The 20,048-nt window shown below is 34.9% G+C and overlaps 1 protein-coding gene across 9 annotated transcripts in view; it reads right to left on the minus strand.

Moving 5' to 3' along the window:
- The window catches only part of evx1 (even-skipped homeobox 1), a 153,983-nt gene extending 148,318 nt beyond the window's left edge, over nt 1-5,665 (minus strand). For 5 of the 9 annotated variants that reach the window (XR_012394464.1, XM_073930505.1, XM_068215024.2 and 2 more), the window contains exon 1: nt 5,548-5,665. The gene's annotated coding sequence lies outside the window, so the exon portion shown is untranslated. The remainder of the gene's footprint in view (nt 1-5,547) is intronic. The other 4 variants (XM_073930506.1, XM_073930504.1, XM_073930503.1 and 1 more) reach the window with 1 other exon arrangement.
- Nucleotides 5,666-20,048: the final 14,383 nt, after the last annotated feature.

The raw sequence follows: 20,048 nt of genomic DNA on the forward strand, positions 1-20,048 counted from the left end.
ACTTGGTGCCAGCGATATGGCCTTCATAAACTGCTCACTAGTGTTCTCATTTATGCATCTCTTTCTGACAGAGACAGATCTGTCTTTAATAGCTGGAGTGATCAATATATCAAAGAAAATACAGAAATGATCAGATAGTGCCACATCCTTAACAACAGTCGATGAAATGTGTAAACCCTTAGTTATAAGTAGATCAAGAGTGTGTCCACGATTGTGTGTGGGTCCTTGAACATGCTGAGTCAGATCAAAAGTGTTAAAAACAGTCATCAGTTCTTTTACAGCATTGATTTCTGGATTATCAATGTGAATATTAAAATCCCCAGCAATACTAAAATAATCATATTCAGATGTTACTATTGATAACAGCTCTGTAAAATCATCAATAAAAGCTGGAGAATATTTTGGAGGTCTGTAGATAATGATTAGTAAGATGCGTGGAGACCCTTTTAGTGCTATACTCAGATATTCAAAAGACAAATAGTCACCAAATGACACTTGTTTACATTCATAGACATCTTTAAACAGGGCAGCGATGCCTCCACCTCTCCTATTAGCTCTGCAAACACTCAAAAAGTCAAAGTTTAAAGGAGCTGCTTCATTCAGAACTGCTGTACTACAACTGTCATCTAGCCAAGTTTCATTTAAAAGCATAAAATCAAGGCAATTTGTGTTGATAAAATCATTGACTAAAAGTGATTTATTATTGAGTGATCTGATGTTTAGAAGTGCTAACTTAACAGTTTTAGTCGTTTTCACTACAGAAGTCTCAGATATACATTTAATAGACACCAGATTTGAATGATTTGCTATACGGTCTGAAAGAGTCTTTGGTTTTCTGTCACGTAATAAGACACATATCTGCGTAGAGAAAGCTACAGACACACTGGGTTCCTGCTTGTTCTGTAAACATCTGATAAAGACACTGTTACCTAAGCAGGCCCCCGAGACACATCAATGGCAGTTTTTAAGTTCACCAGCTAAAGATGAGGTGTTTTTTGGGACCTGGCGCTGTCGCAAAGACCTGAGGCCTTTCCTAGGTGTAGGGCGAGGTGGGCTTAGAGATGGGCGTGTGGCTTGCTGACTTTTGGTTGCTAACTGGGGGCTAGCAGCAATGGAGTGTGAGAGTTTAGTTCCAGCACACACCAGTTCCTCCATCTTTTTTGAAAAATCCAAGAGAGGCGAGCAAGATGACAATGAGAACGTGTCCGGTGACAGAGGCTGTGGGTCTGGGGTTTCTGGCTGCTGAGATATGTTTACCTGGCTGTTTTCCTGGGGATCATCAATGAGTGCTGAGACTTGATGCTGTTCTGATGCATCACAGTCTGCCTGTGTTGAGCTCAGTGTGCAGGGCGCAGACGGCAGTTTGTCCGTTATCGACGGTTGTTGTGGCTGCGTGGTGTTATCTCTGTCCTTGTAGGATGCGTCAGCCACAAGTCCACTCAGGAGCTGATTTGAAGTCCTGTGGTCATCCGGACATTTGCTAGGTGTGTGTGTGTCATTCAGTTCAGTGGCATACACAGCTGATGGATGATGGAGGGAGAAGAGGATGTTGTCTTTCAGCACTTTTGCACCAAGCTTGTTTGGATGAAGGCCGTCTGATGTAAACAGCTGTCTTTGGTTCCAGAAGAGATTGAAGTTGTCGATGAAATTCAGTCTTTTCATGTTACATGTTTTCTGCAGCCATGCATTTAGACCAAGGAGCCTTGAAAACATATTTGTCCCTCTTGCAGGGAGTGGTCCACTGATGAACGGCTGAATTTTCAATCTTTCAACTGTTTCCAAAAGCTTACAGAAATCTCTCTTGAGCAGTTCTGACTGCTCCTTCCGAATATCATTCTTCCCCACATGGATGATAATCCGTTTTGCAGTCTCATGTTTCCTTAATATGTTCTCAAGTTCTTTATTTATATCAGAAACTGTAGCATGAGGAAAGCAGTATGTCATGGTATCTCTGCTCCTAAAATTTTTGATTATTGAGTCTCCAACAATCAATGTTCTTATCTCTGTTACGATCGGAGCAGAATGCCGCTGTCTAGTCGGCCTTGAGCCTCTGTTCAGAGCAAAGTTAATTGCTGAGTCATGCGATCTCTGTCTAACTGCATTTGGGGAATCTTCACCCATATTACTCAAAACTTCATATCTGTTCTGAAGCTGTATTTGAGTCCGAGCTGTATTTGGGGTAGAGAACGCTAATGCAGCAGCGTATGACCTTCGTGATCTGACCCCACGAGTACCCTTTGGTTTCGCACCTTGTTTATGCCATAGTTCACGCTGATTTTCAACAGTTTCAATCTGTTTTTCTGTTCTCAAAACAGTAGCTGGAGTAGATTTATAGGGCTTACCGGCTGAATGCTGTGAGGCTCCACGATGAACCGGTCCTGTGTAATTCGGCAGTTCTGGTTGGATCGCAAGTAACTTTGTTTCAAGAACTGCAATCTTTTGTAAAAGTTTGTGGCAGTTGGTGCAGCAGTGAGATTCCAAATCAATATGATCCAGAGCCATTTTCACAGCCGTGTTTTCCCGTCTCAGGAATGAAAGCAGCTGGTAGCGGGAGGATTGTTTAGACGATAATTCCTCTAAATAAAAGTAAAGTTGTACTCCAGAAAGTTTGTAGATTCGATGTTGATCTTCAAGCTGTTTCGTTTGAGCACTGTGCTGATAGGCTCAAGTTAAAATTAGATTATAAAATAAAAAAGCAGGAGTGCAAGGAGCGGAGCAGTAGGCAAAGACGTCCGAACAGTAGCAAAGCAGGAAGCAAAAGCCAGTTTTTTTTGCCAGGAAGCAAAAATAGTTTTAAAAATAGTTTTAAAAATAGTTTTAGGCCCAATTTGTAATGTCATTCTATACCAAGCTTTACTGTATTAGTTAGTGTTACAGTGCATGTGACATCTCACATCTACTCTGGACTTTTCAAACATTTTACTGCGTTAGTCCCTGTGTTATTTTTCAAATGTGTGCGTGTGTGTCATGCATCACACACCAAGATTAATTCTAATTGGATATTCACCAAAAAATCGTCCCTCAATCACATTCTTGTCTTGTTTTTATTAGTCAAGGAAAAGGTCAGTATATTTGTATAATAGTTGTCGTCATCATCACTTAATTTTGATTTAGTTTTTGTTGGTAGAAACTTATATTAATAAAATTATGATGAAAATCTTTTGTCAATGAAATTAACCCTGGTGTGGGCCTAGTCATAAGTGACCATAATGTTAACAATAAAGACATATTAAACAATAATCACTTGAAGTATAATTAAATAAAAGAGTAAGGGCTGGGCGATTAATCGAAATCAACCTTTAGAACCAATTACTTTCCTACCATGTGAGGAGTCTTGTGACCCCACTCTGTTAAGGCTGAATTATATTTTTGCAGCCACATCTGATCTCTGGTCTAAGTAACACATTTAGCTACTACTTTTTTAATGGCATTAGATTGTAACATTTAACTTTTTCCTGACACTAATACTGGTTGGTAAGGCTATGTGAAGCGGGATGACTTGGTTATGCTGAATTCACTATATTTATTTACAGGTGAATAGTCTAACCTTAGCTTGCATGTGTAGGCATAGTTTGACGTCTTTACCAAAAACTTTAAACATTTATGTTATTTGAAATAAAACAAAAAGAAATAAGTGTCTGCATTAATGTAAACGGTGTCGTTGCATAAGCTTCATTGGTAAAATCAGTATTAGCGAAACTGTGCATATTATTATTACTATAAAAAGTATATTACTGCCATTAGTCAGTAACTTCGACAGTAATAAAAAAGTTATAATAAATAAGGGAATAAATAGCCTAAATGAACAAAACAAGAAGGACCAAAATCTAGTGGCTAGTGCCCCCTATGGGATTAAAATGCCCCCTCAAGTTATGACATCCTGGCGCCTGGCGTTTCCACAAAACATTAAGCTGTTTTGTCAAATTTGTTGTAGAAACAAATCTTATGTAATTTAATGCAATTACATCTGAAATAACTTCAAGATGACGGCCAATTCCCTACTTTCAAGTGAAAAGTAAATGTCAAACATTACATTATTTATTTTTTTATTATACTTAAATCTTTAAATACTTTTAATATTTTAAATGTAAACATATGCATTAACTTGAGCAGCTGTTTTCCCACACTGTCTCTGTTTCGCCAATGCTGTAGTGTTGCTTTTTTTTTATATATATGGTCATATTTGCTACAACTTTGCATGAGCACATCAAGTTCAGCTGGAAAAAAATGCCGGTCTCTTTTTTCAGACGTTGCCATGGTGACTCGTAATATCTGCACTCTATTGATATTGCCTTTTTATAGTTGCGGTGTGCGCACTTAACTCTAAATTAGTCTACTCAGACTTGATTGGCCTAACTCAGATCGATGTTCTGAAACTGAAAACTCTTTAGTTTTTAATCTCTCAGTAAGTCAATTCAGAGCACAAGTTTAAACTCTGAGTTGGTTGAACCTCCTTACTGAAACAGGCCCATTATCACTGGATACAAAGATGGCACATTTGAAAATCCTGATATGGTCAATGTGTCACAATTCACAGCAAACTTTAAATCGAATATTGCCAGGTTACTTAGCATGCCACAAGTTGTTTGTAATTTATGTTTTGTTCTCAATGTATTTATTCTTTCAAATTGCATTATAGGAACATGATATCTGCTCTGAAAACCTCTTATGTTGACCTTTTTACGTTGTCGTTTTAAATGATATGTTGTCTGGGTTTGAACTAGAATTATGGTAGTTATGAGCCTGCCAGTATGTATGTATTATTATTACTTACTTTTTTTAATCTTAAAAATAAACTTTATGTCTTAGTATTACTATTTCCAATGCAATATATTGTTTAAAATCACTAAAGTTAAATAAAAGTCATTTTGTTAAACTGCAGAAGTAAATATTAAGAAAAAAACGTTGTTGGAACAAACATTATATATATATATATATATATATATATATATATATATATATATATATATATATATATATATATATATATATATATATATACACACACACACACACACACACACTTGTGAAACACAAAAATGGTTGCCAACTGTTCATTAGTGTACGGTATGCGTGTATGGTCGTAGATGATCATCAACTCTCAAATGATCACAGACCAGCTTGTAAGACGGTAAAGTTACACAAACAGCCGTTAATGAGGCACCTATATGTAAATATATACGGTTTCGTAACGATTGACTGATGTAACGTTACAGTTAGGGAAAAACATGGACATCATAACAGAATCCATCCATCTTTAAAGAGTTTAAATATTTTGAGTATCAAGAGAGAGAACTGTGTGTGCTTATAACAATGAACAACACAATGTTGGTTTCATGTGCGTTATTGTGTTTAATTTGTAATTCCTTCATTCGTGTGTGTTAACAAACAAAAATACAGTGACTACCAATTGTAGGTAACTTTACAGTATCCTAACGTTATGTAACTTAGTCTAACAGCTTAAGGTAAAGCCTAACGTTAATAGGTGAAAGGTGTTCGTTGATGTTTATGTATGGATGTTGTATAAGAATTGATTGTTTAACTCACAATTGTATGCTGTATGATCCGAACAGTCCGCCGGATATTTTCCTGGGGCTGGGTCCTTCATAAAATCGTGAAGTTTGTACTTCTAAAACGGCATGGAACACATTTTCAAATGTGACGTGAGGCAGTCTGTTTTGCGGGCTTATTAATTGACCGATTCGCGATTCCCCCAACATTCACAGCGCCTTCTAGTGGTCTGGTCGCATTTCATGTTCTTTATTATTAAATCTTAATTTGTCTTTTTAAACTGTTAAAATAAACATATCGCTAATTACATTTCATCTTTCAGAATTCCTATCACATAATTTAAATATTTTCAAATAATCACAATTAGAAAAATTAAATCCATCTTCGTGGGATTCTAATTGGTTCGCAGGTTGTTTTAAAATTATTAGTAAATGTAGCTATAATATTTATGATGTTAATTAAAAAGTCATCCTTGACTTCCACTATCAGCTTAATGGCTAATGATTTTCTATTTGATTAAAAGCAGTGAGTAAACATGTTATAAACTTATACATGACTTAAACTTTAAAAATGCAGGTTTATAATTACAACAGTTTTTTTTCTCAAAATAAACACAAAGTACGTTGAAACAATGGTTCTGGAAGTTCTTGACTCCCCTTTCTTCACAACATTATCCAAATCCTCAGTTTACCATGAATTTTTAAAAATAAGTATTTTTGGACTGCGTACATTTATTCGGAAAATGGTTGTGAAGTTTAACCAATTAAATAAATTATGTGATCTTTCAAAGTCTGTGAATTGTATCAACGTCATACAGCTATATAGAAGTATAAGAGACCACTTAGAAGGTCTTGGTGTCTGTAAATAGGCTATTCAATTTAACATTATGTGTTTGAGCACTTTTTCCCAATTACTATTATTTTTAAATACAAAATGCTGCATTTTACAGCACCAAATTGGTTGTAAATAAATTAAAAAGGTGCTGTGTTTTCAGACAGTTTATATTCAAATGTTATAGAATAAAATAAATATACAAATTTTACTCAAAAACACACCAGCCAGTACACAAAATAGCTGATTGAAATTTTACCAAAGTAAAATTTCTGATGGTCATAATTACAGTTTAGTTTTTTTAATAACCATTAAAGCTACGTTTGAAAACTTGTTGTTAATTCTGCAGAATTATATAGAATGCTTTAAATGAATATATTTGTGTGTAAATACATTAGATTAGTCAGTACCAAATGTAAAACTGGAACTTTCCCTTTCTTACTTTCCTTTGGCTTAGTCCCTAATTTATCAGGGTTCGCCAAAGTGGAATGAACCACCAATTCTGTCAGCGACTCGGTCCCAGTTATTCCCCTCGCTGGCCAGCAGAGGTCATCATCACCGGACTTCTAACCATTACGTCATCCACTTACACTGATAGCATGCACACCTGCAGCTCATCGAGTGGATCACCCACGCTCACATATAAGCAGCACATGCAGACACACATAGCTTTGATTATCGTCCTGCCTGCCGCCTGCCTTGTACCTCTGCCTGAATACTGACTCTGATCCACGCTGCCTACCCTGAACTCTAACCTGAACACCGACCTTGATATTTGCCGCCTGTCTCTGACCCATGCCTGCATACAGTGGCGCAAAAAGGGGGTATGCAGTGTATGCGGCGCATAGGGGCGCCACACATGGGGGGGCCCAATTGTGCCAAAACTATTTTTGAAATTATGCGTGTTATTATACATATTAAACAAAATAAATATATATTTTTGGTTGAAAAAATGTGTATCCTGCATTTTATATGAATATACAATTGTATTTTATTGAATACAAAATTATACCACCCCTCCCTCTTCGTTGACCTTTTGATTGATCCGTTGCTCGGTTACAGTCACATGTTCAAAATGGAGAGAAGAGTAAAGAGATGTGGAGCGCGAAATAGAAAACAAAAAGAGAACAAACAATGCCTTAAAATGAAAACTGCCATGACAAATTGGATGATAAGGGATTGGTAAGCTTAACCCACACTATTATTACCATACTTTTAATCAACTTCTAATGTTTTTGGGAGCGACGGGCTGCCATATAATGAATTATTCATTATCCCCACTCAGTCTCTGCATGGGCTTTTACCTAACATAAATGCAATGACAATTAGTTTTGTTTATGCTAATTTAACATAATATTAGTTGTATTTAAAACAAAACATGTTTTCATATTATTAAGTGTGTTTGTCTGTTCACACACTCGAATCTCAAAGTATCCGCTTTCATGCATCTTCAAATCGCGTGTATAAAAGCCGTCTTTATCACTATGTGGCGCGTCCGTCACTCAGCACCGTTATACTGAATCAGAGGCTGGATAAGAGCGGCATAAAGCTTTACTGGAAAAGACGTGAATGCGGCCGTTTTTACATCAATTTCATCGTGCTGTCAATCCAAAATAATGCGAAAGCTTAATTCTCTTAAACAGTTCTTGCAATTATATCACATGAGATGGACTCAGTGTAGCTGCTACTTTCACCTTTCTTAGAAACATTACAAATGCGGGAGAAATACGGGAAAATACACACACAGAAGAGCAGATAGAAGCAGGGCCGGATTAACCAATGGGCCTTATGGGCACAGGCCCAGGGGCCCGTGCGCACCAGGGGCCCCTGCGAGGGGGGAGAAAAAAAGACAATTTCGGAGTGTCTTTTTAGGCTAATTGCAAATAGCGCATCTAGCTATTCAGGGTTTACGCCCATCGATGCCTGATTGATAGAGACAAGATGAGTAAAAAGCAGTCAATTAGTGTAGCCGCAGTGGCGCACCTTGTAAGGCGCACAGTATCATCTTTTGACGCGATTAATAATAACATCGGTTCGAATCCACCATCAGCTGAACTCGTGCTACTTTTTTTCTCCCCATTACATATCAGATTGGAAATATATTTATTTTTAACAGGAAAGAAACATTTTTTTTAAAATAATGCAAATGTGATATAAAGTCACAAGTGTCTCGTGGGTATTTAATAATGTTTAGCCTTATTATAGTCGCCTGCCGCGCCTCCCTCTCTTCAAAAACTCTATTGCTAAGACAACTGTATTTCCTCTGAGCAAAAAAATCGCGATCACACATTAATATTATTATTATATTTAAATTGCCTTTCTTTCTTTAACTAAACAGAATGCTGTAATTGGTCAAGCGCGGAAACGTCAGTTTTGTAATAACCCGCACTAAACTGAGCGGACTTTAGTGTAACGTTATATCTGTCATAGATCACAAATGAGTGGACAAGTGGATTTAGCAAACGCGAGAGAAAGAGGAGAGGAGGCATCTTTATTGAGGCATTTTCCATACACACCTTCTTTAAACAGACCCATGATCAGGAGAATGAGGGTACAGAAGAAGACGTTAACTTTAAATGATGAGTAGCTAGCATTAACCAGGCAGAGGAGGCTAACGGCAGCGCAGCGCGGACTGGATTCATCGTGTGAGAGACAGACAGAAAGGGAGAGAGAGAGAAAGGCCCAGAAGAGGAGAGAGAGGGGAGAGAAGAGGTATAGTGTCTGTGATTTCGGATACTTTTAGGTTTATAATCAAGTCTTCATCACGAGAAGAGTAGAGAAAATACAGGGAGAGGAGGAGAGAGACAGTAAATTAGTGTTTGTATTATGAGAAAGACTCAGATTCATAGAACTCAGATTCATATAACTGGATTGGAGAAGCATTGTGCGTTATATGCCATGGCAATAATATGCTTTATAAGTTTGTAAAAGCAATACACTAAAATACCCTTAAAAAAAAAAAAAAAAAAAAAAAAAAAAAAAAAAAAAAAAATATATATATATATATATATATATATATATATATATATATATATATATATATATATGTAGTTTTATTAGTATTTTTATTTAAAAAAAATAAAAATTGAAAAATAATTTAAATCTTTGCAGACTATAAATCCATATGTACTATATATCATTTATTTAAATATGTGGGCAACAAATTATAGATTCATTTTATTTAAAAATTATTATATTATTCTTATTTTTTAAATTCAACTATAGGGGTGCGGCCAGGTAGGGGGCCTTACAAGATAATGTGCCCAGGGGCCCCTGAGTTCTTAATCCGGGCCTGGATAGAAGGGTAAAATATGGTAGAATTAATTTTGCAAAAACGAGAGGGTTTATTGGAATGAATTGCATTCGTTGGCACACACGTTTTAATTCAAATTCATTTAAAACGATAACATGCAGTCACGCATTCAAGTGTAAAGTTTATGTAAAAGTTTTATCAAAATAAACTGTCAAATCATACTTACAGTTGAGCTCAAAAGTTATAAGAGTAATAACTTAGAGTAATATAATTATAAGAGTAATAACAAAATGTGTGTTTAAAAGTACATACCTAAATATTATGGCCAGACAGAATCTGCTAAATATTTTTGCTATTTCTGCTGGGACTTTTGTAAAAAATCTGCGGAATGATTTTAGGATTATCATAACTAAAAACAGATAAAAACTATATATATATATATATATATATATATATATATATATATATATATATATACATAATATGGAATAAAAAATTATATCTTCAATTTTATTTAATATTTACAATGCAAATCAAATTAGATCCACTTATTTGGTAAACAAAGCAAGTCTCTAATATATCTAATAATGTTTCTACTAAAAGGCAGAAAATACTACTTTACCAACTGTAAATAAATCATATGAACATTTTAATATTACTATTATTATATTACAATAATATTAGTGAAATGAATTTAAAAACTGAGTAAATATAAATGTACACACATTTACACAATTAAATACAAAGACTCAATGATGGGCTAAAAATCTGTAGAAAACTGCTGATTTCTGCGCACGCAGATTCCGTGTGGGCCTACTGAATATGTTTCAGACAAAATAGAAAATAATATTTTGATTAAAAAATTCCCCTATATAAATTTTATATATTTGATTATAATGATTCTTAACCCTGGTTTAAACTGACACATGAACAAGTATTCAGAATATTCACATTTTGTGGAACTGAGATGTTTATTAATCCTATAAAGATCCATTTTTATACCATATACATGTTTTTATAAATGTATTAAATATCATATTGATACATTAGGCATTTTGGTAACCTTTTGGATTTGTGCTCAAAACTAGTTCAATTTAGTTCCCAAAAAGTTGGCCCATAATATTTTGATAAAATAAAACATTTCAGGCAGTTTGTCTCTATTTTTTTACCTTAAACATTGTACAGTCTTTTTTATTTCACTTTGTGAAAGGTGTGATAGCAGTTTCAGTCAATTGTTCATGCGAAGACAGACCTTACACCCCTCACATATGCATGTGAGAAGTGATTACATTTTAAGTTCTTTTGCCTCCCATATCTATCATTTTGGTTTGACAAATGTACAAAAAGTACAAAAACAAGACATGTCAAGGTGCTATAATCATTTGGTGCGGAAAACGGAACTAAGAAGAAATTTGGGTTGGGATGAGATGTAATTCTTTGTGACTTTACATTAGTGTTATTATACTTTTACTATTTCATACAATTTCAGTTGCGTTCAGAACTTTGACATGTTGATGAAAAAAAAAAAAAGGGGGGGGGGGTAAAGTGGGGCGCAAAACTTGAAATCGCATACCCCTCAGTAAATGTGCAGTTGCGCCCCTGCCTGCATACTTGTCCTGTGTTTACCTGCCGCCAGCCCTTCGACTTAATACAACTGTGTTTGATGTGAGTTCGCACATGCACTACATCTGTGTGCTTGTTGTTATTAAACTGTGTTTAATAAATATACTGCAAATGGATCCCTCTGTGTCAGCCACTTTGTTACAAAAACATTAGGATGTTTTTTTTTTTATGTGATTTCTGTGTTCTCATTCCCACACAAACTCATACAAGACAATCAATCTAGTTTATCAAATTTTTTTAAATGCCTTTGGATTGTGGGGAAAACTCCCGAAAACCATCCTGGATCAGCCTGAACTCGAACCTTTTTGATGTATGACAAACCACTGAGCCACTATGCTGCTCCCAAAACTTGACTAGTCAAAAACAAAAACACAAAAGATCACAGTTCAAAAACTAGTACACTATAGTAGAAATATAAACTAAAACTTTAATAAGCAGGGAAAAAACATTTTGTTAATTTTGTAGTTTTCTTTGTAATAACTTGTTTGAATTTTAATCTTCCTTATCTTAAATGGGTTAGGTGACCACTATTTAATGAAACTGTTTTGTTTAAATGCACCAACATATATTGTCTCTTTTCACTGATGAATTAGTAAAACAAATATCAATATTAATGTTCACCCTCATTTATGTTGAGCACTGAATTTCCAAACTGTTTCAATGGTTTAACTGATGGTGAATTGTCTTAACGACTTCTCAAATGTTGTCTTTTGAGACCCAGTGGTTGAGTGGTTGACCCAGATTTTCATTCTTCCAGGGTAACTAATGAAAATGATAATTTTTGCAAAACTGAACAATATATATACAAAGCAAATGATGTGCACTACATTAACATCTGCTGTATGAACAAATAACAATAGATAATGTGGTAGCAGTCTTTTCTACTACATTTATAGATGTTTGTTTCAAAGCGACATGGTGGTGCAGTGGTTAGCACTCTTGCCTCACAGCAAGAACATCCCTGGTTCGAGTCCCGAATGGGTCCGTTGGCATTTCTGGGTGGAATTTGCATTTTCTCCCCATGTTTGTGTGTGTTTCCTCCGGATGCTCAGTTTCCCTATACAGTCCAAAGACATGTGGTACAGGTACATTGAATACATTAAATTGGCTGAGGTGTACGAGCGTGCATGGATGTTTTCCAGGACTGGGTTGCTGCTGGAAGGGTATCCGCTGTGTAAAACATGATTTCTATGATTTTTGCTGAAAAGTAAAAATCTGTAAAAAAAAAATCTATGGTTTGGCAGAGCAAAATAAAAACAAAACAAAAAAACAATATTAATTATACACAAATAGAGTTAATAAATGGGGGTGTTGAAGTACAACAAAACTGAATTTTTTGTTGAGGACAAGAATGTAACAAGTTGCATGTCATGGGCTTCATATAGTGTTTTATTCTGTTTTTATTGCACTACAGTTTAATTACCCTTTTATTTGGGCATAGTAGTAAAGCTTGAGTGGTTATTTTTGGGTTACCAATTTCTTCAAAGTTTTGTTAAAAAAAATATTTTTTAGTAAGTAATTCTCAAGTGATTTGTATTGGGTGATTCTTATAGATTTAAAAGAAAAGGTAAACAACACTTTATATCCATTTACAGGATACATGCCCATAACACAGACATACAGCAGAATCGCATAAATGTATTGATAATGTAAGCAGGTGTATTTGTTTACAGTAGCAGTTAAACTGCATTATATTTGAAGTCAGTTGTTCTTTAATGAACTATTTAATTTTATGTTTATTTTAGTTTCCATAAAACTTTCCCATTAGTTTTTTTGAAAGAATAAAACATACCTGCAGTGTCATATAGGCTAATTCTTTTAACAGCAGTAAAACTGTTAATATGCAACTCATTTTTTCCTGTGTAAGTGAACTGTCTTCGTGCGAACATGACAATAAACAGGTTATATCAAAAAATACCTTTGCTTTCTCCATAGGTCTAGTCGACCCTTTCAGTGTGCCTATCTTATTTGTCGGTGATGGGCCATTAAAAGCTAGTAACCATAGCCTAGTGCGATTTCATTTACCAAACCCCTATATTAAAAGCCTTTTAATTATTCTCTGACTTATGTAGCCCTAAAGAACATGCCCCACAACCTTTAAAGCCCCGCGGTCATATCGCCACGGTCATGAACTGATTTCATATGAGCACGCAGAGACAATTAAACCTCATCTGCCGCTTTGCCTATCTGCTGCGCGGGGCTTCATTTAACGACCATTTGTCTCCGTGATGGATTTCCTATTTTTACCGACATCCACAGAGTCGAGGGACGCGTGAATTATAGATGTGGGGGGCTCAGCAGCTCGCGGTGAAATACTGTCACGGTGAAGAAGAAGAAGAAGAAGAAGAAGAAGAAGAAGAAGAAGAAGAGAGAGGTCCCCTGCAAAAAAAAAAAAAAAAAAAATAGAAAAGTGGACAGCGGCTGTTTTTAGTTCACGTTTCTCTGGAAAAGGACGTTTATCACCGGGGTCGCGAGAGGTGATGTATCGTAGCGAGGACTAGCGAAAGAATGGCAGCGTAATTATGGCATTAAAAGAGAGGCCGGACACAAAGCGAGAGGAACGTAATTTAAATTGTTTTGTTTCCCTGGAGCTGGATTCTGCCCTTGAGTGACACACTGAAATTGGAAGCAGTTATTTATGTCTTCACACTAATTGGAGAATTTAATAAGGTCTCTGAGAGGCAGTCTCAATTTCTGCTATTCAGTGGGCATAATATATTCTCTATTCCTTCATTTCTCTTCTCTTCTCTTCTGTTCTCTTCTCTTCTTTTCTCTTCTATTCTCTTCTCTTCTCCCCTCTTCTCTTCTCTTCTGTTCTCTTCTCTTCTTTTTTCTTCTATTCTCTTCTCTTCTCCCCTCTTCTCTTATTTCAATTTCTGCCATTCAGTGGGCATAATAGATTCTCTATTCTCTTCTGTTCTCTTCTGTTCTGTTCTGTTCTGTTCTCTTCTCTTATCTCAATTTATGCTGTTCAGTAGGCATAATAGATTCCCTATTGCTTCATTTCTTTTCTCTTCTCTTAATTTCTGCTATTCAGTGGGCATATAATAGATTCTCTATACCTTCATTTCTCTTCTCTTCTCTTCTCTTCTCTTCTCTTCTCTTCTCTTCTCTTCTCTTCTCTTCTCTTCTCTTCTCTTCTCTTCCCTTCTCTTAATTTCTGCTATTCAGTGGGCATATAATAGATTCTCTATACCTTCATTTCTCTTCTCTTCTCTTCTCTTAATTTCTGCTATTCAGTGGGCATATAATAGATTCTCTATACCTTCATTTCTCTTCTCTTCTCTTCACTTCTCTTCTCTTCTCTTCTCTCAATTTCTGCTATTTAGTGTGCATAATAGATTCTCTATTCCTTCATTTCTCTTCTCTTCACTTCTCTTCTCTTCTCTTCTCTTCTCTTCTCTTCTCTTCTCTTATCTCAATTTCTGCCATTCAGTGGGCATAATAGATTCTCTATTCCTTCATTTCTCTTCTCTTCTCTTCTCTTCACTTCTCTTCTCTTCTCTTCTCTTCTCTTCTCTTCTCTTCTCTTCTCTTCTCTTATCTCAATTTCTGCCATTCAGTGGGCATAATAGATTCTCTATTCCTTCATTTCTTTTCTGTTCTCTTCTGTTTTCTTCTCTTCTCTTATCTCAATTAATGCTGTTCAGTGGGCATAATAGATTCTCTATTCCCTTATTTCTCTTCTCTTCTCTTCTCTTCTCTTCTCTTCTCTTCTCTTCTCTTCTCTTCTCTTCTCTTCTCTTCTCTTAATTTCTGCCATTCAGTGGGGATAATAGATTCTCTTCTGTTCTGTTCTGTTCTGTTCTCTTCTCTTATCTCAATTTATGCTGTTCAGTGAGCATAATAGATTCTCTATTGCTTCATTTCTCTTCTCTTCACTTAATTTCTGCTATACAGTGGGCATATAATAGATTCTCTATACATTCATTTATCTTCTCTTCTCTTCTCTTCTCTTCTCTTCTCTTCTCTTCTCTTCTCTTCTCTTCTCTTCTCTTCTCTTCTCTTCACTTCTCTTCTCTTCTCTTCTCTCAATTTCTGCTATTTAGTGTGCATAATAGATTCTCTATTCCTTCATTTCTCTTCTCTTCTCTTCACTTCTCTTCTCTTCTCTTCTCTTCTCTTCTCTTCTCTTCTCTTCTCTTCTCTTCTCTTATCTCAATTTCTGCCATTCAGTGGGCATAATAGATTCTCTATTCCTTCATTTCTCTTCTCTTCTCTTCACTTCTCTTCTCTTCTCTTCTCTTCTCTTCTCTTCTCTTCACTTCTCTTCTCTTCTCTTCTCTTCTCTCAATTTCTGCCATTCAGTGGGCATAATAGATTCTCTATTCCTTCATTTCTCTTCTCTTCTCTTCACTTCTCTTCTCTTCTCTTCTCTTCTCTTCTCTTCTCTTCTCTTCACTTCTCTTCTCTTCTCTTCTCTTCTCTCAATTTCTGCTATTTAGTGTGCATAATAGATTCTCTATTCCTTCATTTCTCTTCTCTTCTCTTCTCTTCTCTTCTCTTCTCTTCTCTTCTCTTCTCTTCTCTTCTCTTCTCTTCTGTTTTCTTCTCTTCTCTTATCTCAATTAATGCTGTTCAGTGGGCATAATAGATTCTCTATTGCTTCATTTCATTTCTCTTCTCTTCTCTTAATTTCTGCTATTCAGTGGGCATATAATAGATTCTCTATTCCTTCATTTCTCTTCTCTTCTCTTCTCTTCTCTCAATTTCTGCTATTTAGTGTGCATAATAGATTCTCTATTCCTTCATTTCTCTTCTCTTCTCTTCTGTTCTCTTCTCTTCTCTTCTCTCAATTTCTGCTATTTAGTGTGCATAATAGATTCTCTATTCCTTCATTTCTCTTCTGTTCTCTTCTGTTTTCTTCTCTTCTCTTATCTTAATTTATGCTGTTCAGTGGGCATAATATTCTCTATTGCTTCATTTCTCTTCTCTTCTCTTCTCTTCTCTTCTCTTCTCTTCTCTTCTCTTCTCTTCTCTTCTCTTCTCTTCTCTTTCTTTTAAAACAATAAATATGATCAAAACATTTGTAGTGGTTTAGTGGTTAATGGTTAAATGTATTGGTTTTATTAGAAAAATTGCCTTCATGGCATGGTGACATGTTAAAACCGTTAAATACTAATATAATATATCCCAAAACACTTTAGAAACCAATAAAATATGATACAGTTGATAGTTTGTAATGTTTTAATGTTATATAGTGAAAACCATAGAACATCTGAGTGTTTGTTTGTTTGTTTGTTTGTTTGTTTGTTTGTTTGTTTGTTTGTTTTGTATTTTCATGTTTTATTTTTTTCTCTTCTAATTTTTTTTCTTTTTCTTTTTAGTGGTAAAATTAAGTAATGCCTGCCATCAGGACCCATCTGTGCAGCAGGCCCTCAAAATGGACTTCATTTCCTGCACTTGCCAAGACATGTCATACTTATTCGATTTAGCTTGATGTTAATCACAAAACCTCCTTTAATGTATTCTAATTGGACTGGCTGTTCTGCAGTATGCTTATGTATGTGTCCACATCCCATCATGAATCTGAAGTGAAGCGAGAGAGCGTTAGTTATTAGAAAGCAGAGGGGGTAAAACAAGGGGAGAGCAGAACAGATGGTCTCACTTTGCCTTTCCTCTCTGCGTCCCTCGGCCTCTCTCGCCTATTACTCATTCGGTCGGTTACGCACATTTGCTCCTCTGTTTGTATTCCTCTCTCACCCGTTCCGTTCCCTTTCATTATCAAATAGGAAATAAGATTACATTCTGTTGCCTTGCAGCTGTATCATGCACATTTTTATTAATGTTTCAGAGCATGACTAACAGCCATTACAAGTCACTTTGTTACATCATTAACTAACCATGAGAATAATGTTTGTCACAATAAAAGCTGCTGTAAATATACTTGTATTTATTGGGTCTTGTGTTGTGCAGTGTGAGGGATTGCTCGTGCCAAAGAGGAGCTGTAATAGAATCTATAACCTTTTTAATGAGCGTTGAGTTTAGAGTTGTACTTTAAGATACAGTAATGCTCATCAATATTTTTATAAATATAAAAAAAATAAATGAACATTGTAAAGGGGAGAAGCCAGAAACAGTACACTGATAAAAATGATTCTGAGCGTTTGTAAATATTATGAGGTTTAATTAGTGAAATCAACAAAAAAAATTTAAGTTTGTAGCTTTACATGAATAAATGTAGTTTAGAATTCATCAGGGTTTGTTCAAAAAACAAGACATTGTGCCTTTTTTTTAATTACTCAGTTTTTCTGAGTAATCTCAGACAAACATTTTCGTATTCGTAGACAACATAACATAACCTTGTTAAATTTACAAAATAACTATTCCCCTTTGTCTTTGACTGGGAAACCCCATTTAAAAGAAGAAGTGGAAGTGCAGTGGCAGTAGTTGCTGCATGTGCTAATGCTAATGGCGGATTTGTTTTTACTCTAAGTTGACACTAACATTTGCAAATCTGACTTTAACATAATGCATGTAGTGAAAATAATGTTAGATTGTATGTTTAGAGCAGGATTAGTAGTTAGATTCTTTCAGTTTAACCTCTTTACACAAGAATATAGCTTCAATATTTTACCAGACTGTATGTTGTAGTGACATCAACTTCTTAATTCATGTCGAGTCCAAAATACTTAATAATTATTTTATAAAAATATATAATAAAAACGAGTAGGCCTACATAATATTTGTACGCAACTATGCTTTGATTTATTTCACCTAGCTGCACTGATGGCATCTGTTAGAACAAAATGTACATGTTTGGAGAAACACTGATTTATTCTCAAGTTTGTAAAATATTCTGTCAAGATGACGGTTTTATGTTCTTTAACTTAAATTACATGTAAAGGGCCTTTCAGAGAAGCTATCCTTGGTCTTAAGCCCTCTTTTCAAACATTATTTAAAGTCAAGATAATGCTAAAAATCATGTTAGTTATTATGCAAGCCAGGCTAGAAAATTAAAGTACAATAATAAAAGTGCCTCAGATACCCAGTGCTAGTTTCAACATCTTTGTAATTTATTTATTTATTTTATTTATTTATTTTTTTTTATGTGAAAATCTTTAACAAAATAAGTGAGATCGTACAAAATGCATGTTATTTTTTTATTTAGTACTGTTTTGAGTAACATTTTATATACAAGATGTTTACATATAGTTTAAAATACAAAAACCTAGCTCAAAATATTAAATTAGCACCCTGCAAAAGTTTACATACATTGGTTTTTAATATGGTTTGTGGTTTCCTGATGATCTACGAGTGTACATGCAAACTTTATGTTTGTACTGAAAAGTTGAATTCTGAAAAGTTAAATTCTCCATGTTCTGCACATTCTTCAGTTTTTCAGCATCTTCTGCAGATTTGAACCCTTTCCAGCAGTGATCGTATGATTGTGGGAATTGTCTTTCAGTCTTTTCACTCTGGGGATGATTGAGGGACTCAAACAAAGCTATTAAAAAGGTTAAACACTCACTCACTCTTTTAATCTAAATATTATGGTAAATTGCAATATGCTTTTTGAGATATATGCAAGTGTTTTCAGTTTTTTTAAGTGAAATATGATATTTCAAAATTATATTTCAACAAAATAAGAAAAAAAAATGACATCGTCATCTTGTTTAAAAGTTTCTCCCCTGGCTTTTAATGCCCTGTGATTCCTTTTGAAGCATCAGTGAGCATTTAAACCTTTTTTAACAGTTGTGTTTATGTCCCTCAATCATCCTCAGAGTGAAAAAATGAATCTCACTATCATACAGTCAATGCTGGAAAAGGTTCAAACTGCTGAAAATGATGAAAAACTGAAGAATCTGCAGGACATGAAGGATTTTTCTAAAGAACAGTGGTCAATTTAACTGTTCAGAACAAAGAAAAGACTCATGAACCATAACTATAAAGTAGAAAAGCCAAGGGTGAGTAAACTTTTGCAGAGGGCTGTTTTAATAATTTAAGCTATGTTTTTGTTTTGTGGACTATTTAAGTAAATTTAACAGTTTAAGTAAGTAAAATATCTTCGCACAGTGAATATATTTAAAATAAATAAATAAATAAATAAATATATATACATATATATATATATATATATATATATATATATATATATATATATATATATATATATATATATATATATGTTCCATATTTTCGTTCAGAGGGACAACAAATTATGTGTATTCTTTACATTAGCAAATATAAATTTAAATTTAATTATTTCTGTGATTTTTTTTCTACAGGTTTAAGATGACTACGATTCTATAACCATTCAAGAGCGCCACCGTTCACTTGTTCACAACATCTTTGTGGACAACCGTAGAGAGAGCAAATGTACTTTTTGGAGCAGAATCTTGCACCTACTGTACCTCATGGGCCGCATTTATGCACTGGAACTAAGCTATCCAAAGCAACTCAAATACAACTTTGAGGTCTTTCATAAGGGCTTCTTCAAACTTGACGACAAACAGTAACATGTTCCCCAATGTCCACGATCTCAAGGTCAGCTTATTGGCCTAAAAGCCATACAGACATTGTTGAAGTAGCGGGATTTTGTTGGGTCACTTCACTTACATTGTACTGTTCAGAATCTTCAGGTTTACCAAAAGTACTTTTTGAGGTGGCTTTTTCACATTTGGGTCATACTTGTGGGTCAGCTAAAGGGTTAGTTGACCAAAAAAAGATTTGTTTTTATTTTACTGTTTTTTTTCTCCCTAAAGTGGTTTCAAACCTTTGTTTCTTTCTTCTGTTGAACACTAAATAAAATTATTTAAAGAAAGCTTATTCTGTAACTATTGACTTTCACAGTAGGAAAAAACAAATCTTTGTGTTCAACAGAAGACAA

This window comes from Danio rerio, chromosome 19 (assembly GCF_049306965.1).
Source record: "Danio rerio strain Tuebingen ecotype United States chromosome 19, GRCz12tu, whole genome shotgun sequence".
Classification (NCBI taxonomy): Eukaryota; Metazoa; Chordata; class Actinopteri; order Cypriniformes; family Danionidae; genus Danio; species Danio rerio.